Source organism: Talpa occidentalis, unplaced genomic scaffold (assembly GCF_014898055.3).
Source record: "Talpa occidentalis isolate TD23 unplaced genomic scaffold, MPIMG_talOcc4v2.1 talOcc4.6, whole genome shotgun sequence".
NCBI classification, from domain to species: domain Eukaryota; kingdom Metazoa; phylum Chordata; class Mammalia; order Eulipotyphla; family Talpidae; genus Talpa; species Talpa occidentalis.
In genome coordinates, this window is record NW_023604972.1 from 44090198 (window position 1) to 44116473 (window position 26276).

Consider the following 26276-nt stretch of genomic DNA (forward strand, 5'->3'; position numbering starts at 1 on the left):
CCAATCAGGCATCTCCTTCGCGAGCTGGAGCCAACCTCCTCGCGTCCCTCTGCGGAGCACGCGCAGAACGCCCCGCGCGCGCATACTGGCGCCCGGAAAGCCGAGGAACCGGAACCGGCCCGCAGCCGGGGCGAGAGGCCGCTGATTTGACGTCACAAGGAGGCTGCTTTTCTCCTGCCCCGGGCTCCGGCCTCACTGTCCTTCGAGATCGTGCCGGAGCAGGACCCGGTTCGCTTTCGGAGACAAGTATTTCCGGTCCCTTCTGAGTATGTTAACTTGGTACTTTTCCTCTCGGAACTAGGTGCCTGCAGGTTGAAGCATAAAATGCAGCCAATGGTTTCAGCCGTTTGTACCCTAAATTCACCTATAGTGTTTTAACCACCCTGGGAAGTGTAGGTCTTTAGCTCCACGGGGAGGTCAAATTTATACTAACAGCTCCAAGCTATATACGTTACGGGACCTGGATGCTAGGTCCTGGGGTGTGGAAAAAATATGACGTGGACTCCACAGAAGGAAAAATAATCTCTCTGTGTCTTGTATTAGGCATTATTAACAATAGGCATTTTACATACTAAGGCCGCTACAAGGCTGAAATCCCAGAAGATATCAGGGTTACAGCCCTGCCCTAGATCTAGGCCCAAACTTGACCTTGATTCATGGAAAAAGCCAGATCTTAGAGAGCCACTTTGCACCTTAGTTCTGCCAATGTTTCTCAGAGACTATCAAGACAGCAGGGGAGTTTTGGGAGGGAAAGGCGAGGAAATAGGGAAAGAAAGGGGCAATTAGGAAAGAGAACACATTTATTGAATGCTCACGTTGCCGACATAACAGGGGTACACACATTTCATCAGTTTTCCCTATCCTAGAGCAAGGTATTTTTCACAAGTGAAAATTGAAGTTTACGAAAGCAAGTCCAACGTAGGAACCTCCCAAATCTACATTTTTTACCTTTGGTTACTTGTGTCAAAACATTTTTAGGTAAAAAATAGATAACAGTATAAATATGTGATAATTATATCGTTTTGTTATACACAAAATATATGGGCAAACTATTGCTTTTATTAAAAGCTATTGTTTCTTCCTTAAAGCATCACCATGCCTAAAATGCCCGTTGCCCTTTAAATCTAATACTTATGTAATAGGTATTCTCCTAGTTATATAATTGTTCAAGCCTCAGAATAACCTTAAAGTAGTTACTCTTTTTATGCCCATTTTACAGATGAGGAGACTTGTGTTTAAGAGGTGAAGATATTTGCCCAAGGTCACTGACCTACTATTGCATGGAGGTGGGATTTAAACTGTCTACCTACACACTCTATGCCCTTAACCACAAACTGTAGAACACCCTCAATGTATTAATGGTCACAATTAATTACTGGTGATTAACATTTCAATTGTTTCCAGTTCTGGGCTCAAATTCAGGCTGTTAAGCTTCACAATGTATCCTGGTATAAAAGTTTCTCTAACTTGCACCAGAATCACCTGGAGAATTGGTGAAAACACAGATTGCTGGGCCACATTCCCAGAGTTTCTGCTTCAGCAAGACTGGTTGAAGCAGTTAACCTGATAATTTGCATTTCTAACAAGTTCCCAGAAGCTTTGGCTACTGCTCTTAAGAACCTCACATTTGTTAAGGACTGGATGATAAGTATTTTAGCTTGTGAGGGTCACAGTCCTCTATTGTATATCTCCCCCCCCAACACACACGTTTTAATCATTTAAAAATTGTAAGTTTTATTTTAGAGGGGTACAAAAACAGGCCTTGGACAAAGCCTGCTCTAGAGTATATCCTAATAAGTGGAGTTACAGAGGCAAAAAAAGATTTAGCTGTCTTCAATTTTAATAAAAAATCCTAAACCATTTTTCTAAGCTGTGATTTTTACTTCCTAAATACCTCTCACATCTGTGCCCTTTGAAAGTCTCTCCATACTCATAGTCTCTGTTCAGGTTCAGGTCTTCTTCACCTTGCCAGCATAATTGCAGTAGTTTAATCTCCCTGCCTTCCAAACCACCTTCATGCAGTACCCCCACCCCACTACACTATTAGGCAAGAAGATCAGTTATTCATTCAGTGGCTCAAGCCAAGAACCTTTAAGTTATCTTTGACTTTCTTCTCACACCAGCTGCCAGGCATCAGTAAATACTATTCCCTCTACCTTTAACATTCACTCTAACACTTTCACCATTATTACTGCTATTATCATAGTCCATATCACCATCACTTACTGTTATAGCCTTCTTCTTGGAATTGATGCTCCCATTCTTATTCTACAATATTCTGTTCTCATAGGGACCAGGTCCTGAAGCTACAAATCAAATGATCTCAAAACGCCCAAAAGCAACACATAAAATTCCAAGTCTTTATGCTATTATTTCCACCTCTTTTTTTTTTTTTTTTAAGATTTATTTATTTATGCATACACCAGCTGGGGCACAGGCCAGAGGTGTGGGGGGTAAAAGGATTCACCAGAGACAGAGTGGGGAACAGAACAGGCAGACTGATGGAAGTACACTGCTGAGGGGAGCAGTGGGCGAGTCAGGAGAGGTCTGCTGCGCCAGGTGGGTATCACCCTGGCCGGCTGGGGATCAAATTCGTTCTACAGAGGTTGCAGACAGCTTCATAGGCTGCATCCCAACCCCTTGCTCCACCAGGGAGGCCCTATTTCCACCTCTTTTCTTACCACTTTTTCTCTTATACCACCCCTGTTCTTCCTTTGACACTCCAGTCAATTCCTACCCCAAGTGGGCCTTGGATGTAAACCTTTATCAGAAGTCTACAAATAAGCAAATCACATCTAGTGATACCTCCAAGTGAAATATCGCACTCATACACTCTAAAATTTTAGTTAGGTATGACTTTCCCTTATACTAACTACCCTTCTTAGAATTTCAATTATCCTAATACTGTTTAATTAGTCTACTAGCTTGTTTAAACAGTAATCTGTAGTTATTTATTTTGTATGTATCATATCTCCTAGGTTCTATTTTAGATTATTTTAAAAATAGAAGTCAAATGCAATCTGAGTTGTCAAGCACACTATCCAATTAATAATAGTTTACAGGATTCTCAGAAAAAGACAGGGAAAGTAGAGAAAAAGATGAAGAATCAGAGAAAGTGGGGGAGACAGACAATAAAGGATATGGCTAAGTGATACTATAATACAGATAATGTAGAACTTTGTACTTCTTAACATTGAATTTTGAATTTATAATTCAATAGCTTGATGGATTGTGGGTCTTCAGCATCCTGTATTATGTAACCTGCTCCACAACTCCTGTTTTTTTTTTATCAGTGTGGTGCCCGATGCAACAATGGAGCACTATGAAAGTACAGAGGAGGACGCAGTCTTTGTTGTGGATGTCTAATTCTAGAACAGTATATGATTTCTTTATTCTTATATCTGATCTATAGTTAGACGTGTTATCCCTTGATTAATAATAATCGGAGTGAAGTTAAGATTGTTTTTTTCCCCTTGCCTATAATTTAGGTATCATCCCATAGATTTTATTCACTGCTACTATATTCTAAATAGTTTGGAAAGGGGCCTCCCTGGTGGCAAAAGGGGTTAAGACACAACCTGTGAAGTGATCTGCAGCGATTGCAGTATGGAGTTCAATCCCCCACCAGGGAGCCACCCACATGTCGCAGTCTTGTGTTTGCCCTCTGCTCCCCTCAGCAGTGTATTTCAGTCAGTCTGCCTGTTCTGCTCCCTACTCTGTCTCTGGTGAATCCTCTTACCCCCCACACCTCTGGCCTATACCACAAGTTCTTGTATACATAAATAATTTTTTTTTAATTTAAAAAACTAGTTTGGAAATACAGGTTAGGTTTCTTCTTTGGTTCAGTAATTGTTCAGAGAGAACTGAGTGAGAATGTAAGTAGTCTGGATTTTTTAATTGAAACTGTCTGTTGTTTTAGTGCCTATAGACTGTGTGGACTGTGCATTTCTGTACTTTATGGAATTTGCTGAGATAACTGGTAATTACCATGTTACCACATTCATAAAAAAGCATCTAGAAGAGACTTTAAGTTTTTCCATATGATGTCCATCCCTTTACCCCTAAATGCTACGATGTGTATTTCGTAAAGGACAAAGACATTCTCTTAGACAACTACAGTACAAGTATTAAGATGAAGAATTAACATTTACACAATATTATAACCCACAGACATTCTAATTTCATTATTGTCCACCTAATATCCTTTATAGCAAAAGAAAAGAATATTTTCTGGTCCAGGATATAATTCAGGATTACAAATTAATTTTATTTATTATGTCACCTTAGTCTTCTACTGTCCAAAATCATTCCTCAGTCTTTTTCTCTCATGACCATGGTATTTTTAAAGACTATGGGACAACTATTTTGAAGAATACTCCTGAATTTGGTAACCTCTAATATTTCCTTATAATTAGATCTAGGTTATGTATTTTTGGCAAAAACACCAGAGAAGTACTGTTCTTTCCTCCTCAGTGCATCATCTCAAGAGGCATGTGATGTCCATTTATCCTGTTACTGGTGATATTAGCTTTCATCACTTGGTTAATAGTGTTTACCAGGATTCTCCACTGTAGAGTTGCTACTTGTAATTATAAATATCTTGTGTGGAACTGTACTTTGGAACTTTGTACATATATCATTTTATTTTTATCATACTAGTTTTAATATCTATTGATGAATATTAACATACATCAATCTTTGTTATTGTGATTTTTCTAATTTCATCATTCTTTTCATGTTTACTCACTGTGATTCTATTATAAGGTATACCTTCTTTCTCATTTTAAAATTCAGCTATTTGGGCCTCCCCGGTGGCGCAGCGGTTGAGCGCTGGGTTGCGAAGCTGCCCGTGCCCTCTGCGGCGCTGGTTCGATCCCCGGCTGCTCCCCAGCCACCGGAGGAGGGTCCCACATGGCCGCAGACCTCTCCTGCCGCCCGCTGCTCCCCTCAGCAGTGTACTTTGGTCCTTCTGCCTGCTCTGCTCCCCGCTCTGGCTCTGGTGAATTCTCTCACTCTCCCGCGCTTCTGACTGTACCCAGTGCATGTATAAATAAAATAAATAAATAAATAAAACAAATAAAATAAATAAATAAATAAAAAATAAAATAAAATTCAGCTATTTATATCGGTATGAATTTGAGGCATTGGTGATAGTATAGTGGTGAGCATAGCTGACTTCCATTATGAATTTGTGAATTCCTATTTTATAATCCATTACTATCAATATTTATTTTCATGTTTATACTGTCCCCAATTTGGCCAGCAGAAACCCCACCAATCCAAATCTCATGCATTATACATTTCAATTTTATATTTGGCACATAAAAATGAACTAATATATCTTTTCAAATAATGAAAAAAAGGGCCTGGAAGACAGTGGCAAGGAGAAAAGAAATTTGAGAATTATATAGGTGGCAAAAATGTGAAGTTTAACTGGAAATGAAGGGTGAAGTCTCAGGATGTTTTGCAGTTTTGTCTGAGTGACCAGAGTCACAGTTAATATTAATTCACTGAGAAGGGGAATACAGAATTTTGGTAAATGTTTTTCCACCTATCCTTTATCTATGCTTATATAAAACAAAATACTAGTTACTTCATTTAATACTGTGATCTAATGCAACCTAAGAAAGGCCTTTTCTTTTTTTTCTTTAAAGATTTATTTATTGGGCCTCCCCGGTGGCAAAGCAGTTGAGCCCTGGGTTGCGAAGCTGCCCGCAACCTCTGCAGCGCCGGGTTGATCCCTGGCTACTCCCCGGCCACCGGAGGAGGGTCCCGCATGGCGCGCAGACCTCTCCTGCCGCCTGCTGCTCCCCTCATCAGTGTACTTTGGTCCTTCTGCCTGCTCTGCTCCCTGCTCTGGCTCTGGTGAATTCTCTCACCCTCCCGCGCTTCTGACTGTACCCAGTGCTTGTATAAATAAATAAATATTTATTTAATTTTTAAAAGGTTTATTTTTTAAAATTTTATTTATTTATTTATTTATTTATTTATTTATTTATTTATTTATTTATTTATACAAGCACTGGGTACAGTCAGAAGCGCGGGAGGGTGAGAGGATTCACCAGAGCCAGAGCAGGGAGCAGAACAGGCAGACTGACGAAATACACTGCTGAGGGGAGCAATGGGCGGCAGGAGAGGTCTGCGTGCCATGTGGGACCCTCGCCAGAGGCTGGGGATTGAACCAGCGCTGCAGAGCCCAGCGCTCAACCACTGCGCCACCAGGGGAGGCCCCAAGAAAGGCCTTTTCTGACCACTAAATTCAAAGGTGTCTCACTCACTCTCCATCTCTTACCCTGCTCTACTAGTGTTCACAGCACTTACCTTCCTACCTGACATTATATATTTGAAGACCTCAGATTTTGTCTGTTTTGTTCAAAATTGTATCGTTCCCACAAGGATGACATTCAAAAATAATTAGTGAGGGCCTTCCCGGTGGTGCAAGGGGTTAAGTCACAACCTATGAAGCTAGCCGCAGCCACTTCAGCATGAGCTCGATCCCCAGCTAGGGAGCAGCCCACATGGCGCAGCAGACCTCTCCTGTCTCGCCCACTGCTCCCCTCAGGACTTTATTTTTTTTTTTGTGGGACCCTCGCCGGTGGCCGGGGATAGAACTGGCGCTGCAGAGGCTGCGGGCAGCCTCACAACCCAGCGTTCAAGCGCTGTGCCACCAGGGGAGGCCCCCTCAGGACTGTATTTCAGTCAATCCGCCTGCTCAATTCCCCACTCTATCTCTGGTGAATCCTCTCACCCCTACACCTCTGGCCTGTGCCCTAGCTCTTGTATGCATAAATAAATAAATCTTTTTAAAAAAAAAACAATTAGTGAATATAGTGTATATACATGCAAACACATTTGTTTGTATACACATATATATATAAAATCCATTTATATAGAGATGGGATCATAATTAAAACAGTTTTGCAAAGTTAAAAAAACAAGAAAAAAACATAGTTTTGCAGGTTACTACTTTTTTTACTCTGGCAGTATAACTTGGACCCCATTTTATTTTAATGCATGGGTCTACTCAATTTTTTTTCACAGTAATTACATATATGAGAAATGACTTTCTATGATTAAAGCTAATAAATTATAAAGAAAATTATGAAGATGGGTCTCCCCTGGTGGCACAGGTGGTTGAGCGCAGTGCTCTGGAACTGTCCACAGCCCTGCATCACGTCTGGCCGGCGAGAATCCCACATGGCACGGCAGACCTCTCCTGTCTCACTCACTGCTCCCCTCAGCAGTGTATTTCTGTCAGTCTGCCTGTTCTGTTCCCCACTCTGTCTCTGGTGAATCCTCTCACCCTCCCGTGCATCTAGCCTGTACCCCAGTTCTTGTATGCATAAACAAATAAATCTTTTAAAAAAGAAGAAAATTGGGGCCTCCCCGGTGGCGCAGCGGTTGAGCGCTGGGTTGCGAAGCTGCCCGCAGCCTCTGCAGCACTGGTTCGATCCCCGGCTGCTCCCCGGCCACCAGAGGAGGGTCCCACATGGCGCGCAGACCTCTCCTGCGGCCTGCTGCTCCCCTCAGCAGTGTACTTTGGTCCTTTGCCTGCTCTGTTCCCCACTCTGGCTCTGGTGAACTCTCTCACCCTCCTGCGCTTCTGACTGTACCCAGTGCTTGTATAAATAAATAAATCTTTAAAAATAAATAAATAAATAAATAAATAAAAAAGAAGAAAATTATAAAGATACACTAAAATAAAGACAAAGATATCTACTTGCACATTTCTGCCACAAATTTGAATCCGTGCATCCTTGGTGGCGCAGGGGTTAAAGACAGTGCTAAGAAGCTATCGCCAGCCACTGCAGCACGAGTTCGATTCCGGCGACCTGGGAGGTGACCCACATAGCATAGCAGACTTCTCCTGTCTTCCCCACTGCTCCTCACTCTGTCTCTGGTGAATCCTCTCACCCCCCACACCTCTGGCCTCCACCCCAGCTCTTGTATGCATAAATAAATAAATCTTTGGGCCTCCCCTGGTGGCGCAGGTGGTTGAGTGCTGCGCTGTGAAGCTGTCCGCAGCCTCTGCAGTGCCGGTTTGATCCCAGCTGGCCTGCGAGGGTCCCACATGGCGCGGCAGACCTCTCCTATCGCGCCCGCTTCTCCCCTCAGCAATGTATTTCGTTAGTCTGCCTGTTCTGTTCCCCGCTCTGTCTCTGGTGAATCCTCTCACCCTCCCGCGCATCTGGTCTGTGCCCCGGTTCTTGTATAAAATAAATAAATAAATCTTTAAAATGAATGAATGAATGAATGAATGAATGACTCTTTAAAAAAAAAACAAACAAATTTGAATCAAAGGACTAATTAAACCTAATTAGAAAGTTAGGTTTATTAACCTACTGAACAAACATGTAAAAAATGTCCAATTTAAGGAGAAAAGGACATAGTAAATGTTTGTACTTTTTGAGCAGAGAATTCCATTTGTTTTTTTTTTAAGATTTATTTATTTATTTATACAAGCACTGGGTACAGTCAGAAGCACAGGAGGGTGAGAGAATTCACCAGAGTCAAAGCGGAGAGCAGAACAGGCAGACTGACGAAATACACTGCTGAGGGGAGTAGCCGGCGGCAGGAGAAGTCTGTGTGCCATGTGGGACCCTCACCCAGCGGCCGGAGATTGAACCAGCGCTGCAGAAGCTGTGGGCAGCTTTGCAACCCAGCGCTCAACCACTGCGCCACTGGGGAGGCCCAAAGAATTCCATTTCTTGATATTTATCCCTGCTAGAATATGCACCAAGAAGTTCACTGAGATGTTAGAGCAGTTGTGAAACTTCTGATAGGAAAAAGATCATCACAGAAAATCAGGCAGCTGATACACAGTGAAAGCATTTTGGCTTGCTTCCGACCTTGGCTCATGGAGAGCTGAGCACAGCCAAAGTGTCAGCGCCAGCCCTTATTTTCCACCCACATGTTTACAGGTGTAACCACTTCCTTATAGGTGCTAGACTAGCTAAACTCTGGAATCTGGCAACAGAATACTTCTCTTGAGCTTTATTTCAGCAGGAAGAAGTTTATGAATAAGGCAAGAATCTTCCTCAGATTTAGATTTGTCCTTACCCTTCTGGTTAGACCATAAGCATGACTTGTAAAAATATCTCTATCGTCTTCCTTCCAGATTGCAGCTCTGACCTATGCCTTGTTGACTCACTCACTGGGTAAGCCCTGGTTCTGGAAACCCATTTCCTGGAATCTGGTAGCATATTCAAAACTGAAAGAAGAGCCTGGCTGCATTTGCCTATCGTTTAGGTTTCAGAGATGTCAGGCTCAACCCTAGCTCCAGAACCATCATGCCAAATTGCCCAAGTTTTTATTGGTGCCTTAAAAAGAAAAGAGAACTGAAAATTACTGACCCAAGACCTTTTGTGCAACAGAAAGCAGTCCCATATAAGCTGTCTTCATTGGGCCAATAATGTTGGAAGCAGAGGGTTTTTTTTCCTCTAAGCAACCAAGAACTATAGAAAATCCAAGGTACTTTCAGCACCTTAAGTACAAATATAGTAAGAAGGTTTGGGGAGAATCTCTATAAGGAGAACAGGGAAAGATTTTTTTTGGGGGGGGAAGATTTTTAAATGCACTAATTGTTAGAGTTTCCAGATTTATTTAAGTAAACACATTTCCTTAAATGTTACTCTAAACCAGAAATTTTTAACCTGAAGTCTATGAACATTTTTTAGGGTGGAGATAGACAAGTTTGTAAAACCATAAACATTTTATCTATATACATGCAGGGTAAATGAAGTTACCAGGCTTTTCTTCTGCAGGATGCCCGAGGCCAAGAGGCTTAGGCACAGGGCAGATGAGCCCAAGATTATGGACCTGGACCTAGGGAGCATGGGCACGCATGTGTGTAAGTGCAGGCATCTGTGCCAAGAGGCCAGGGATAAAGGTTGGTATCGCTCAGAGACTACTAGGGCTACAAGAGGACCACCCTGAGGCGAGACCATGAGATGAGAATGCCAGAGAGAGGCTAGAGAAAGCTCAAAGTTTCAACTGGCAGCCTCCTGGCACCCTGGCATCCTTGCCTACCTTGTGCTAGCCTCCTATGCCAGCCTCCCCGCCTGGCAGGCCTATGTACCTGGTTACCTGAGATAGCATTAAAGACCTGTAAAATCTACCGAGGGCTCCAGGACTCTCTTTATCCATCTGCTCGAATTGACAGTGAACCTGCCTTACGCATACTGGCACTAGAATATGTAATGTGACTTTTTTTTTTTTTTTTTTGGCTGAAAAGGTCTATACGTCATTTGCCTTCTAAAATGCATCTATGGGGCCTCCCTGGTGGCGCAGCGGTTGAGCGCTGGGTTGCGAAGCTGCCCGCAGCCTCTGCAGTGCCGGTTCAATCCCCGGCTGCTCCCCGGCCACCAGAGGAGGGTCCCACATGGCGTGCAGACCTCTTCTGCCGCCCGCTGCTCCCCTCAGCAGTGTACTTCAGTCCTTCTGCCTGTTCTGCATCCTGCTCTGACTCTGGTGAATTCTCTCACCCTCCCGCGCTTCTGACTGTACCCAGTGCTTGTATGAATAAATAAATAAATAAATAAATAAATCTTAAAAAAATTAAAAAAAATAATAAAATAAAATGCATCTGTTATAACGGTTAATAATGATCTAAACCACATTTGTCTTCAATGTTATGATAATAATAAGTTGCTTATTAAAATGAGGGATTTATAGTATAAAAAATGTTTTTATTCAAAAGTCACTTTAACTGAGATTCTGAACTTATTAATGACTTCCATTTACCATACCTATGGGATGCGGAACTATTTCCTGCTTAGACATCAAATGTAGGGAGACAGGGTGAAGATTTGGACAAGACTTCTTATACATTACTTTGCAACTTTCTATTCATCTTTGCTTACTTTATTTTGAAATACACAATTGTTAGGCTTTTTTAAAACATAGTTCCGGAATCAGGTAGATTTTTTTTTTAAAGTTTTATTTATTTATGCAGACAAGAACTGGGGTGTAGACCAGAGGTGTGGGGTGGGGTGGGGTGGGTGAGAGGATTTGCCAGAGAGAGTGGGGTGCAGAACAGGCAGACCTACTGAAATACACTGCTGAGCAAGAATAGGCAGCCTACTGAAATAAACTGCGGTCAAGACAGGAGAGGTCTGCTGTGCCATGCGGGCAGCTCCCTTGCCGGCCCGGGATCGAACTTGTGCTGCAGTGGCTGGCAATAGCTTGATAGCACTGTGTCTCTAACCCCTGCGCCACCAGGGATGCCCCTAGACTTTGGTTCTTTCTTTTTTTTAAGAAATTTATTTTTGCTTTTTTTTAAAGTTTTTTTTAAGATTCATTTATTTATTTATACAAGCACTGGGTATAGTCAGAAGCGTGGGAAGGCGAGAGAATTCACCAGAGCCAGAGTGAGGAGCAGAACAGGCAGAAGGACCGAAGTACACTGCTGAGGGGAGCAGTGGGCGTGGCAGGAGAGGTCTGCACGCCATGTGGGACTCTCACCCGGCAGCCGGGGATCAAACCTGCGCTGCAGAGGCTGCTTGCAGCGTTGCAGCCCAGCGCTCAATTGCTGCGCCACCGGGGGAGGCCCTAGACTTTGGTTCTTAATCCCAGTTCTATATCTAAAATTTATATGAAGCCGGGCAAGTTATTAAGTTCTCTGAGTCTGTTTCCTCATCTGTAACAAGGCACAGTTGCAGTTCCTACCTTATAGAACTGTTGCAAATACAGTTCTTAGCACAGGACCTGACCCATAAAGCATCATAAATTATCATGATTACTTTAGGCTATATGGTCATAGTCCAGGCATCCCCAGTGACAGGTAATATATGGCTTTCTGAAACGGGAAATAAATTAACACCTATGGTGTACTCTTGGAAACCCAAATCTACAAAGTGACAGTAGACATCATAAATAAGGACCTACCCTTTGGAAATAAATAGAAAATTCATTGTAACAGGAAACAATAAAGGAAGGAGGGGAAGCGTGCATGCATGTACATGCACACACAAACAAACGCAGACACACAAGCAAAAGCATAACTTAATCTACAGTTTGGAAACAGGCCAATTTTATGATTTTTATTTTTAAAATTAAGGTAACATTGGTTTACAACACTGCTTATGATTTAGGTATATAAGTTCACTCCTCTTTATATGTGTGTTGCCACAACACACCACCATCAATGCACCCATAGTCCATGGGGCCCCCCTCCCCTCTTCACTCCTGTCCTCCCTCTTCCCTCTCTGGTAGTCTCAATTTTTCAGTCAGATATCTAGGGTTTATTCTGGTTTAGTTTTTTCTGTTCCTTTGTTGAGTTTCTTTATATTCCGCTTGAGTGAAATCATCCAATATTTGTCTTTCTCCTTCTGACTTATTTAACATAATCTCTTCCCATTCCATCCAAGTTTAATATGTGATTTTTAAAAGAAAAAGGATGGTCACATCATTAATGATTTTTTTTTAAATAATTTGCTTTCAAAGAATGTATATTCTAACAGGAGAGAGATACAAGGAATTTTAATGTCACTATAATTCAGTAAGGTTTAAGACAGATTTGCATGGGTTGCAGTGAGAACAGAGAGAGGGCAATTATGTGAAACTAGAGGTTCAGAATTCCTGCAGGAGGGAACTCCTAGGTGGAGTCCTGAAGGTGAAGACAAATAAGCCAGTGAAAACAGCACACTGGTTGACACTGAGTACCAATCAGAAGAAGCAACAGCAAGAGCAAAATGCAGCAACAGTAGCACATGCTGGTAAGTCCATCAGTTTGGTTTTACTACAACATCAAGTTCAAGACCTGGCATGGTATCTCAAAAAGAGGGTAGGGGGAATAAATAGCATTAAAAAAAAAATTTCGGGCCTCCCCGGTGGCGCAGCGGTTGAGTGCTGGTCTGCGAAGCTGCCTGCAGCCTCTGCAGCGCCGGTTCATTCCCCAGCTGCCTGCGAGGGTCCCACATGGCGCACAGACCTCTCCTGCCGCCCGCTGCTCCCCTCAGCAGTGTACTTCGGTCCTTCTGCCTATTCTGTTCCCCGCTCTGGCTCTGGTGAATTCGCTCACCCTCCTGCGCTTCTGACTGTACCCAGTACTTGTATAAACAAATAAATCTTTAAAAAAAAATTTGAAAAAAATAATAAAGAAAATTTTCTTTAAGCTTTACCACTGAATATAGACCCTAGAAAAAATATTTGTTCAAGTAAGCACTTTCATCACATAATATCCATTTCTGTGATGAGCAAAGATGACAAGACACAAGTCTTGAAAAAGTTGGGCTTGATTTCCATGAACGAACTCAGCAGTTTGTTTTTCATTGCAAGCTGAGAAGATATGCAGATTTCAAGCATTAAAAACAGTTTAGTTTTTCTTGGAAGTGGCAGGGTCTAATGAACCTTCTTTAAAATATAGGATCTTTAGGAAATAGGGTCTCCCTGGTGGTGCAAGGGGTTAAGCACAGCATTGTGAAGCTATCTGCAGCCTCGGCAGCACGAGTTCAATCCCTGGCCAGCCAGGGAGAAACCCGTATGGTGAGGCAGACCTCTCCTGTCTTGCCTGCTGCTCACCACAGCAGTGTATTTCAGTCAATCTGCCTGTTCTGCTCCCTACTTTGTCTCCGATGAATCCTCTCACCCCCCACACCTCTGGCTTGTACCCCAGTTCTTGTATGAATAAATAAATAAATCCTTAAAAAAAAAAAAAAAGGATCTTTAGGGAATCACAGGAAACTGAAATTGGAGCAATACTTAGAGAAACCTACAGAAGTGATTGGTTTCTGCCAGACTGTTTGCTTAGGGATACATTTTTCAAATCATTTTTGGAGATTTCTGGTCTGGAGACTAAACATCACTGCTAATTTTAATGGGCACAGGAAAGTACTATCTAGTGAAGGATGCACATTTATTGATTATTATGAATGCTGTCTATATTTCAAACAATGTTGCAGAGGCTCTGTTAACAATGCTTCTGATCTGGCTGGCATCAAATGAAGACACTCTTACATTCCAGTTGCTCTGTATGTGCAACTGAGGCTTACTGGGAAATACCTGTACCCCCTCATCCCTCTCAGAGCATCCCCAAAGTACCCAAAGGTTCAAATACATTAGGGAAAACCTGATTTGCATTGATGTTTCTTACATTTTATTACAATGGGCAATCTTGGTGCATAAAAGTAAATTCTACAGATAACAAATATCTGTGGAAAGTACTTTGCCACATTTGGCAAGAAAGGTAAGTGCAGGGAGAAAAGAAATTGTTAAGAAAACTAGTAGTAAATTATAGGCACTGTGTAACACTTGTAAGTGTAAAACCAATACTTCATCCCTAACTATATGTTTGGTCTTATATTTAAATATTCCCAGGTGAAGAAAGGGGTGGGTCTACAGTATTGGATATAAGATATGGAAGGGGAAAAAAGAATTAAATAGGAGAAATAATCATCAGCACTCAGCAAAGACATACCAAAATAAAAAGATCCCAGAAAGAAAGATCTAGATAAGGAATTCAATCTCTTATTCCTGAGAAATATTTATAAACATTCAAGTTAATTCAGTTCAAGTTTAATGACTTGTCCGACTAGCAACCCAAGATCATTTGCACTCAACAATGTTAGTCTTCTAAATTTAAATTCCCAAACAAATCCTTAGGAATAGATTGTTTTCATAACGACCAAGTGTGATAACCTGTTGAAGAAATCATCTACAGAACTTTAGAGTCTCCAAGAATCTTTCAAATAATTAGTCCTGCAGGAAATTGGGTGAACTTAACATTAAAGGATTGTTATGGCCACAGGAAACAACACGGGTGAATCTCACAAGCACAATGTTGAGTGAAAGAAGCCAGACACAAAGAAAGTTCACAGCCTATCATTCCATTTGTACAAAGTCCAAAAGGAGGCAAAACCAATCTTGTAGAAGTCCTACTCCTTGAAGAAGTGAGACATGAGGGAAACTTCCAAGGTCTTTATTGTTTTCTTAGTCCTGATGCTGCTTACAGGAATGAACTCAGTTTGCAATTTTTTTTTTTAAGATCTATTTATTTATGCATACAAGAACTGAGGTGTAGGCCAGAGGTGCAGGGAGGTGAGAGGATTCACTAGAGACAGTAGGGAGCAGAACAGGCAGATCTACTGAAATACATTGCTGAGGGGAGTAGTAGGTGAGACAGGAGAGGTCTGCTGTGCATGTGGGTCAGCTCCCTGGCCAGGGATCTTACTTATGCTGAGATAGCTTCATAGTGCTGAGACTTAACCCCTTGCGCCACCAGGGAGGCCCTCAGCAATCTTTATTGGGCTTTATGGTTTTGTTTTTTTTTTCTGTACATGTTTTATTTTGATAAATTAAAATAGCAAAGGTCATCATTATGGGTCCTGCATCAATAAAGCACCTGGATTCAAAACCAACACTTGAGTCCAAAACAGGGGAATGCAGAGTGAGGGACAGTAGATTAGTGGCTGCTTATAGCTGGGAACTAACAGGTAAAGGGTAAAGGATTTCTCTGAGGTGGTGAAAGTTTTCTAAAATTGACTGTGAATATAGTAAGACTACTAAATTGTACACTTAAGAAATGAAAACAAAAATCAAGATTTGAAGAAGTATTATTTTATACTCTCTATGGATCAGTCCCCTTGTCTGGGACCTGTTTCTCTATTCCCAAGACTCCCAGGCGGGTATAAACTGGTGAAGTGAGTGCACTGAAAGACAAATTTAATTAAACAGACTTGCCTGAGTTCCACTAGCCTCCTTAACCTCTACAGATCACCTTCTCTCAGTGAGCATGTTCAGTACTGTGGGAAGTAGGCAGTGGTTCTCAATCTTGGCTGCACACTAATATTCCCTGGGGAGCTTTGAAAAAATATGAAGTCTGAGTCCCACCCACAGAGATTATAATGGTATGGGGTGCCACCTAGGTGTCTGAATTCTATTAAAGCTCCCCAGATACCAAATTCTGGACATACATATATATTGCCCAAACACAAACACATGCAGAAAGTCCCCAGATGACTCTACTAAACAGAACCTCATGCTTTCCACAAAGAACTGAAAATCTAAATCCCCCCTCTTTCGATCTCTCTTAACTTTAGGTGTAACTTTGAGACACACCTAGCATGCAGATTTTTTTTTAAATGTCATTGCCCTTCTTTCTTCTTTTTTCCTTCCCCTTCAATAACTGCAAAATTAATTTTTTTTAAAAATGGGGTTTTCTGGGGCCTCCCCGGTGGCGCAGCGGTTGGGCATTGAGCTGCGAAGCTGCCTGCAGCCTCTGCAGCGCCAGTTCCATACCCGGCCACCAGCGAGGGTCCCACATAGCACACAGACCTCTCCACCCACGCCCGCTGCTCCCCTCAGCAGTGTCCTCCATCTGTCTGCCTGTTCTGCTCCCCGCTCTGACTCTGGTGAATTATTCCACCCTCCATCACTTCTGACTGTACCCAGTGCTTGTATAAATAAATAAATCTTTTAAAAAAATGCTTTAAAAAAGGGGGTTTTCTCATGACTATCATCAAGTTCCATTCTGACTTTTGGTGTCCTCTGCTAGTAATTTGCTTAGATTCCATAATCCAAGTTACTGAACCTCTTGTCCTCTGGCTCTGTGTTTCCTGGACCTGTAGACGGGGAATCTAATCCCTGCCTTGGCTGACCTCACAGGATTTGGGTCTAGACCACCTGTCAACCCATCTCTGATTTTGGCTTCTGCTACTTGCTCTGTCTGTACTGCTGCAAAAAGCCAGGCATACACAGCTGACTGAGTTGGATCTTAAAGATCAGATAGGAGTAAGGATTTGGATCAATGGAGAGAATGGGGCAGCACAGTTCAGAAAATGGGACACAAAGAACAAAAGGAAGAGCTGTGCACGCATGAGGTGTGAGGGGACATGGAGGAGCTTGAGGGGTTTCAAGAGAACAGATGCTGCAAAATTGGGAGTTGCAAGCCAGATCCAGATCCCAGTTGTTCCACTTAGCCCTCATAATGTAGGTTTTTTAATTGATTTCTAACATTTAATATTGGCAGATTTCACATCAAAATCCTGATGTCCAACTTCTCTTGAAAAAGACAAGGATTTTCCAACATTGGACCAATGTTCCATATGGAAACAATGGGGAGACTGTAGCTTCAGATGCCTTGGGGCAGGGCATCCTCTCTCCAGTTTTTTTTTTTTTTTTTTTTTTTTAAGATTTATTTAGGGCATCCCCTGGTAGCGCAGTGATTGAGCGCTGGGTTGCGAGGCTGCCCGCAGCCTCTGCAGCATCAGTTCTATCCCTGGCCACCAGCGAGGGCCCCACAAAACAAATAAACAAACAAACAAATAAATAAATAAAAATTAAAATAAATAAATAAATATTTATTTATTTATGCATACAAGAACTGGGGAACAGGCCAGAGTGTGGGGGTGATAGGATTCTCAGAGACAGAGTGGGGAACAGAACAGGCAGACTGACTGAAGTACATTACTGAGGGGAGCAGCGGGTGAATCAGGAGAGGTCTGCTGCACCATGGAGTCCCCTCTCTCCAGTTTTCTGCAGCCTCTACCACCACCTGCCTCACTTCTTTAGTTACTGGCTTACCTTTACAAGTGTCTAATAATACTTTAGTCAATGAATCAGAATGGGAGACAGAGAAAAAGAAAAGGAGGAGGACTCCTATTAATGATGCTAAAGAGTTATAGCAAATCCTTCTATCACACATCTTAAACTTACAATGTTATATGTCAATCATGCCTCAATAAAACTGGAAAAATATTAAAAAATTAGAAAGAGAATAACTGTCAAAGACCTCAAATAACACACTGATAAATGTGGGCTATGGCCCGAGGTGAGAATGTTAGGGGGAAAAGGATATATCGGGGCTGCTCTGTAACAAAAAGATTCCCAAAGATGGATTTTCCCATGCAGCAAAATGATCAAGGTGTTTGAAAAGACTTTAGTACAACTTTAACAAGTACCTATACCAATAGTGTTCTTGCCTGACTGGATGGGACACAAAGCTAGGCACTCCAGCCTTTCATGATACACAATTGAGAATAAATGATAGAAAGAAAAGAATGCAAATAAAATTTAAAGTTTTTTTAAAGTACTTTAGACCAAGTTATATCTTCATTCTTCACCAAGTTCAAGTTCCAGGAAGCATTTAAGAAAGTACTAAAAGGCAGGATGAGCTGAAGTGTGGGGTGCTATATCCGGAAATAAAAGTTGGGGGGATTTTCAGTAATCATGAACATTAAGTAATAAAGGTATGAAGGAACTTGAGGGTTAGCAGGACACAGACAAGGCAGGACTTTGACAAGAGGTAACAGTCAAGTTAGTGAAAGTCCAGGAGGTCCAAGACCCAATATTCAGAAGGATTGGCCAGTGTAACTTGGGAAAAAACACTTGTGGGGTTGAGAAAACAAAACAAAATAGGATTTGACTCTCTGTGAAGGGACACGGTAGCACTAACCGTTTCAGAGCCTCAGCAAACAGGCTTCAGACTAGAGGGAGAATGAAGTTGTTGAGAGGTGAAGACAGGCAGCATCTATGTCCCCAGGATGGAAAGCTGTGTGACTGAGGTGACACACACAGGTCAGTCTACCTAATAATGGTCAGACTCAATTCTAATATTTGCCAAGTTGTGCTTCTTTGAGTTGCTGCCATGATCATTTATAGAACTGGGGTGGGTCTGAACCTAGAAGTACTGGTATCCAAGGCCTGAAGTTCAAGGCAAGAGCAGGGCTAAGAAAATTTGGGAGCAAGAGAGTTGAAAGCTAAGAACTGAGCTGAAAAAGAAGGCAGGTGGACAATCAATACCTACAGAGGAGCCACATTTAAGGAATGAGGGATAGAAAGCCCCTACCACAATCTTCAAAGGTTCACACAGAAAATCCTCATTAGAACAGAATCACTTAACATCACAAAAGCTGATAGCAGGAAGTTTAAAGAAGGGTCCATTAACAGTCACTTACTGAAGAAAGGACATCTATGGACTAAAATAATGTCCAGGATGAGGCTGGTAACCTTCAAAAGTAGAATTTTCATAAAAAGGGATAGAAATCAGATGACAAGGACTTAAGAACAGGAAGTTAAAGGATGTCAAATTGGTTGGTATTTATGGTAGTAAGGTTTAAGCTATGTTAGTTTTGGCCATGGAGTTGCTAGGCTATGACCTGTACACACTGAACTCCTGTCCTGCTGCCCCCTATTGTGCTGGGAACACTAAGAAAGCACCTATTCTTACCTGGACCTAAGTAATAACTGTACTTGTAGTTCTTTTTCAAAGTGAAAGCCAACCACTCTCTAATTTCAACCTGTTGTTGCCAATAATCCAATACAGCATGGGCTATGCCAAACAAAGGATTGCGGGGCTCATCCCTTTGGATACACATTGGGCTTACCTAGTAGCAGATTGTTTGAAGGGCATATCCTTCGTTTTCATATTTGTTTTCACTTCCAAGTGCCCAGTGGCCTTGGAAAAAAAAAAAAATTAAATGTGTAAATGATGCAGGCATGGGAAACAACTGCCAGCCTCCTCGCAGTTGTTTCCAATCATCAGTGTCGTCATGGAAAGTGAACTAAATCAGGAGTGCGGACACCAATGGACAGCTTGCTAATTTCATAATTCTAATCCTTTTATACAGTTCCCTGTTTACATGCACACAAGGGCAACATAAAATTAAATTCAGAGCATGGTTGGTGTGCAAATGCACTTGTTTAAGCAGTCAGAAAATGGTCATTCCTAATAAAAACAAGTTAAAGGAAAAATGACTTCCATAAATATAGAAAAACATTCAGACTTAATTCTCATCCCCTTTAAAAAGAAAATGAAGTTGACTTTTTTGTACAAGGCACCAAAGACAGAAACATTAGAGAAAATAATTCAAGAAAATTTAAATCATGAAATTAATGAATTTTGCTGAAATATTTATGGATCAAATTATATGATCCCTGAAATTTGCTTCAAAATAATAAACAATTTAGGAGAAGTAGGTAAGTGTATTGATCAAACAAAATTAGCCTCGAGATGAAAATTATTTAAGTTTGGTAATAAATAAGTGGAGATTTAATATACTACTGTCTCTACTTTGTTTAACATTTTCCAAAATATAAAATTTTAAGAACTAATGTACTTCCTGTAACATAGATAATATAACAAAATTGAAAGGCAAGCAAAAAACTGGGGGAAATATACAAAATGAAGTGCTGTTAGAGTATATATCCTTGAGAGAAAGAGTTCTCACAACTAAATTAGAAAGACTAACAGCACAAAGGAAAAAATGTCAGGAATGGGCAACCCACAAAAGAAACACTAGAAGTCAATAATCATATGAAAGCATATATAACTTCACAGAATAATGACAGCCCCCCACTCCGCCCACCAAGGATGTTCCTGTCCTAATCCTAAAACCTGTAAATATGTTACTTTCCAAGACAAAAAGGGACTTTACAGATGTAATTAAATAAAGGATTGGGAAATGAGGAGATTATTCCAGGATATCTGAGTGCACCCAAAGTACTCACATGGGACCCCATGAGAGGAAGGCTAGAGGTTCAATATAGAGAGAAGGCAAGGAAGGAAGTGGAGTCATGAAGGAGAGTCAGAGACTCTACAAGGCTGGGTTTGAAGATGGAGGCAGGACCATGAGCCAAGAAATGCAAGTGACCTCTGGAAACTGGCAAAGACCAGGAAGCCAACAGTCCCCCTAGAACCTCTAGAAGGAAAACAGCACTGCTGTCAACTCGATTTTAGCCCAGTCACTGTGCTGGGAGGAAAACACAACTATGTTCTCTGATCTACTTTAAATTCTTGCCTGCTGACTTCCAGTGGGCCCTCAGTGGCCCTAACTCCACTACTACCACAATTACGCAAAGTTTCCTACAATTTACTGTCCCAAGCTGTTATAGGGCAGCCCCGATATTGAAAGGGTTGCCTGGCTGTGGGTCCTCACCCGCACGCTTAAAAGGGACTTATTAACACTCCACTACAGGCATACACAAAAGGTTAATAAAAGGTTTATTTACAAGGGAAAAGGAAATAAGGAAAATGTACAACTCAGGGAGAAAATAGGGAAATAAAGTCTTTAATGCGTCCTACCCGATCCGACGACCTGGAAACCCAAAGGCACTCTCAGAGCTGGCTGGACGCTGCGAGCTGGCGGAGAGCCAAAATGGGGGGCCCTCCAAGCCCACGTGTCTGGCTTTATATCAACCTGGCTGCTTAACCCCACCCTCAGGTCCCAGCCACCTTCCCTTTGGTGGTGATGGGATTTGGAGTTCCCAGTGTCTTTGGCTTTGGCCTGGGGTGGGGGTGGAGTCCACAAAGCTTGTATGGAATTAGCTTTAGGACATCCTTTTCCCCCTAACAAAACAATTATGTCACAACTTCCTTGCTTTCCTCAAGTTTGCCTGACAACTCCCACTCACCTTAATACATTCCCTTCGGTCTTGCAGGTTGCTGGACTGAGGCTACAACTCTAGCAAGGGCAATGAGGACACCCGATCTCTGCCACCTCTACAGTATCTGCCTCTGCATCCATCCCCTTCTCTGTCTCACCTGCTGCTCTCCATACACAGTGCTCCTAACTAAGGTTAATACCTCCTCCTCACCTACTCAGTAACATCACAATCCTGCAGCTCTGGTCATCACCAACTTTTCCCTTCTCCCTGGGTCACTGCCATCAGCATATGAACACAGATGAAAATAGTCAAGCTTGTAAACACACTCCCCCTCACTATTACCTACCATTTCTCTGCTTCTCTTTAAAATGAAACCCCTCAACAGAGTTTTCTATACTTACTGTTCTTGCATTCCTTTTTTTACATTTTTGCACCAACTCCAGCTGGTTGTTAATTCATCCTCAGCACAAATCTGTATGGTGGGGATCATTAATTCCATGTACGGAAGAGGAAACAGAGTCTTGAAGTTGGGCAACTTGTTCCAGCTCATTCTAAAGACTGTGCCATTTCTAGTCACTGCTATAGCCTGCATCTCTGACTTTCATTTCTTATTTTCTCCTGTAGATTGAATTGTCCAACCAGCCTCATATAATATTGGTCTTGTTTACACATCTTAGAGTGTTTGTAAGATTTGATTCCAATTAGTTTATGAGCTACAATATAATATATTGATTTTGAAAAGAATATTAACGTATAGCAGATTTTATCTATCTCTGTCAAGGCTCACACTGAAATAATGGTTTGTCTTGTAGTTACTGCTTTTAGGAAAGATTCCATGTATATTCCCCTAAACCATATCATTTATTCATAAGTTATTTATTATTTTCATTTTAAGTAATACACGCTCAATATAAGAATGTAGAAAAATAGGAAGCAAGAATATATTTCAGCCATAATTACACCCACGAAATACAAATATTGCTAGCACTTTCATTTTTTCAAGTTTTCACATGTATCTTTTTCTAGTTATAATCATAGCAAATATGGAAAAATAATATTGCATAATCTATTGAAATACGCAAAGAAGGGCCTCCCCAGTGGCGCAGCAGCGCAGCGGTTGAGCGCTGGGTTGCGAAGCTGCCTGCAGCCTCTGCAGCGCCAGTTCGATCCCCAGCTGCTCCCCGGCCACCAGAGGAGGGTCCCACATGGCGCACAGACCTCTCCTGCCGCCCGCTGCTCCCCTCAGCAGTGTACTTCAGTCCTTCTGCCTGCTCTCCTCCCTGCTCTGGCTTGGTGAATTCTCTCACCCTCCTGTGCTTCTGACTGTACCCAGTGCTTGTATAAATAAATAAATAAATAAATAAATAAATAAATAAATCTTTAAAAAAAAAAAAAAAGAAATATGCAAAGAAATCAAACATTAAAAACACGAAAACGTAAGGACATTATGACATGAATGCTAATTCAACATGATAAAGTAACTTTAATGTCCACCAATAAAAGTATTGTTATATAATTTGTTTCCTCTTTTGCAAAATCCAGATAACATTGGCACTTCAGTAGATGGTTGTAAGAATTAAATTAGATGACATATGAAAAGCACACAGCATATTATTTTTATAACAGCTTATCTCTGCAACCCTATATTCTCTAGATTCAGTCCCTTTTCAGCTTAGGTCAGTTTTCTTTTCTTTTTTTTAGATTTATTTATTTATTTATTTATGCATATAAGAATTGGGGTACAGGCCAGAGGTGTGGGGGATGAGAGGATTCACCAGAGACAGAGCGGGGAACAGAACAGGCAGAATGACGTAAGTACATTGCTGAGGGGAGCAGGTGGTGAGTCAGGAGAGGTCTGCTGCACCAAGTAGGTAGCTCCCTGGCCAGCCAGGAATCAAACTTGTGCTGCAGTGGCTGCAGACAGCTTCATAGGTTATGTCTTAACCCCTTGCGCCATGAGAGAGGCCCCCTACGTCAGTTTTCTAACCAATACCACTATTCTAGAAAGTCTCATTACTCTTCCAATTTCCAGGTTCTCATTAGATGAGGTTATTCAGTCAACCCAACAGATAACCAATGAATTTATTCTGTGTCCTAGCTCTATTAGGGAAGGTACCATTTTCTTTGCTCCCACTTACATGCAGTCGCCTTGGACGTGCTACTGGGAACTAGGGGTGGAGCTGTGCAGCCAGGTGAAGCTATTTAACAAGGAACGCAGGTGGGGTCTGGGGGCTCTTGTTTCCTGGACTTACACCTAGGAACTTTGGAGGTGGGGAGACCTGGAAGGAGACACATTGAGGAGAGACATGTAGAAAGACTTGAAAGAAACTCATGAGAAGGCTGTCCTTGATAGACAATAGTAACCATATTCTTGTTTTATTTTGCTCCTTGTGTCCCAGATTTGCCTGGCCCCTTTTGTCTCTTTCCATCCCATGCCAGAAGGTATCTTAGACTTGTGGCAAGTGTTCGGGTCTCAGTGGCCCCATTTTGGGGGCCACTTTTGGCTGAGCTTTGCTCATGAGGGAATGGGTAATTTGGGGTATTTTATTGGGGAACTATCATTAAGAATATCTTCTTTTCTTACCTCTATACACACTAATTCTATTACAGATCTTTCATACTGAGAGTCTGCCTTGCCTTTGTATATACAGATGGCTGGATCCCCTTAAAGTGTGCAAATCTGGCGGGGCCCCTGGCTGCCCCTCATTTTCACTAATGCCTCCAACAAAGCTAAATTCTACTTAATTATTTTGTAAATAAAGAATATGTCTCAGAGATTCCTCAATCTACTAAAGATAGAGCTCCCATATGATCCAGCAATTGCACTCCTATGTATTTACCCAAAGGACACAGAAACATCAATTCCAAAGAACACCTGCACCCCTATGTTTATAGCAGCACTGTTTACAATAGCTAAGCTTTGGAAACAACCCAAATGCCCAAAAATAGATGACTGGATCAAGAAGATGTGGTACATATACACAATGGAATATTACTCAGCATTCAAAAAAGATAAACACATGCAATTTGCAGCAACATGGATGGAGCTGGAAGGGATCATGCTCAGTGAAATAAGCCAGAAAGAAAAAGAAAAATACTGGATGGTCTCACTCATAGCAGGAATCTAGAAAACCTAAATAAGGGACCAGGAAAAAGAATAACTATAAGAAAGAAAAATCAAAATCAACAAACAACTATGAACCAGAGACACACTATGAGAGATGGGGGGTGGGGAAAGAAGGGATTGGGGTCAAAATAAGGGGGTTGCAATTGTATGGGGAATATAAAAATAAAATTAAAAAAAAAAAAAAAAGAATATGTCTCTTAGACCTAAGTCTTTTCTCCAGATTCAGCCCTAATTTACCAACTCTACCCTTCAGGAGTTAGGGTGCTGGACCCATATCTTGTTCTTTTTCTATTCTCTTCTGATGACTACTTCACACTACTTTATCAGTATTCATTCTAGCCTTTCCCCTGGGGGTAGCAAGCTCTCTATTTTAAAATTTGTATTTAGTTTCCTTACCCATCTTTGGCATATCACAAAAATCATCCTGGAAACTAAAACTTTGAACAAATAGAGAACTGCCCACATAGTACTTTTTTTAATATGTGAGATTATTTCTTTTTATTTTCAAAAGAGAAAGGGTACTAAACATACCCCAATAGGGTTTATTAATGCACCCTTTAAAAATGAAGATTAAAAATGGAAATTAAATAAAATTGGACTACTACATTTAAACCATTTGGTTTGAATAAATTCTTTTTCTTAACCCCCTTAATTTGCTAAGGGAATCCTGTTTGAATAAGCACTATTTTATACTTGGAACACCAGTAAATAATATCTTAGTCGCTGTGTTTGTTTATATTTGTTTTATATTCTAGCCACTTATTTGAAGGTTTCTGGGCTCAAATACAATTTTGGAAAGTAATTTCATCCAATTATCTTATACCCACTGGAAAACCCCAGAGTAAAAATGACTACGAAGGGGTTCAGAACACACCACACATCATACACAATTATTTGAGCAGAAGGCATCTGAGCTCCTGAAATCTCTTACCTGCTTAAAAGCAGAGCCTTTCAAAACAACAACTGTCATAAATCAATCAAATACGATTGCCTCTTATCATCAGAGAATTCTCCAAAAAACCAAAAGCAAAGTAGTCAGAACAACTATCCTATCTTTCATCAACACACCTAAGGATCCTTTTATCTTTTCAAAAACTCAGTTGTTTTCCCATAAAAGCCCTTTCTCCTCCTCCCTTTCTCCTATTAAGAAGTCGTTTGTTTTCCTGTAAGAGCCCTTCTCCCAGCCACTTCCACAATTAAAATAGTCTATCAGTCCCAAATTCTAACTGTCCCTTCTAACGTGTTTTTTGTTAGTTTAATTTGAAGGCTCCCAACAAGTGAAGCTAAGAGGGTGGAGGAAAAGTGTTTCCTTATCTAAAATTTCCATTATGTCTTTGCAAACGCTGAATTTTAAATTTTCGTGTGTCCTGCTGTAACTAATGAGCATTATATGTAGTCATATGGCAACTACAAGCAATGTAACTGTAAGGTTGGTGCGGGGGGGCGGGGGGGGGGCCTGGTGAGGGCCCCAGGCCGAGGGCACAAGGAGGGGCCTTGAAACCGCAGAGGGAATTCCACCTTTGCCTCAGCTCCTAGAGCCAGAGGCCTCCACCTGAAGTAAACAGAAATCACAAAAAAAAAAACCAACTTTGGTTCCACATACCCAGTTTCCCCCCTAACCTTTCCTCATCCTATAAAAGGGCATCTCCCCCACAATGGGTGCAACTTCGCCGAACCCCATGGGGGTCTGCGAACCTCGCCCCGGGGGGCCCAAATAAAGTTCCTGCCTGTCAGAAACGTGACCTGGCTCTCCTCTTTACCACGCCAATCCTTTCAGTAACTGCTGACTGAATGCCTCTTCCTACCCTGCCCACTCCACAATCTGGAA

General features: G+C 41.6%; 1 protein-coding gene and 1 long non-coding RNA gene across 3 annotated transcripts in view; one reads left to right on the forward strand and one right to left on the reverse strand.

Moving 5' to 3' along the window:
• Positions 1-26276, reverse strand: part of G3BP2 (G3BP stress granule assembly factor 2) — a 76713-nt gene that overhangs the window by 34331 nt on the left and 16106 nt on the right. The gene's annotated exons all lie outside the window — the stretch shown is intronic.
• On the forward strand, positions 86-10102 carry LOC119261370 (uncharacterized). Its single transcript, XR_005128984.1, has 3 exons — positions 86-266; positions 9119-9158; positions 9765-10102. It is a non-coding gene; the product is annotated as an uncharacterized LOC119261370 (long non-coding RNA).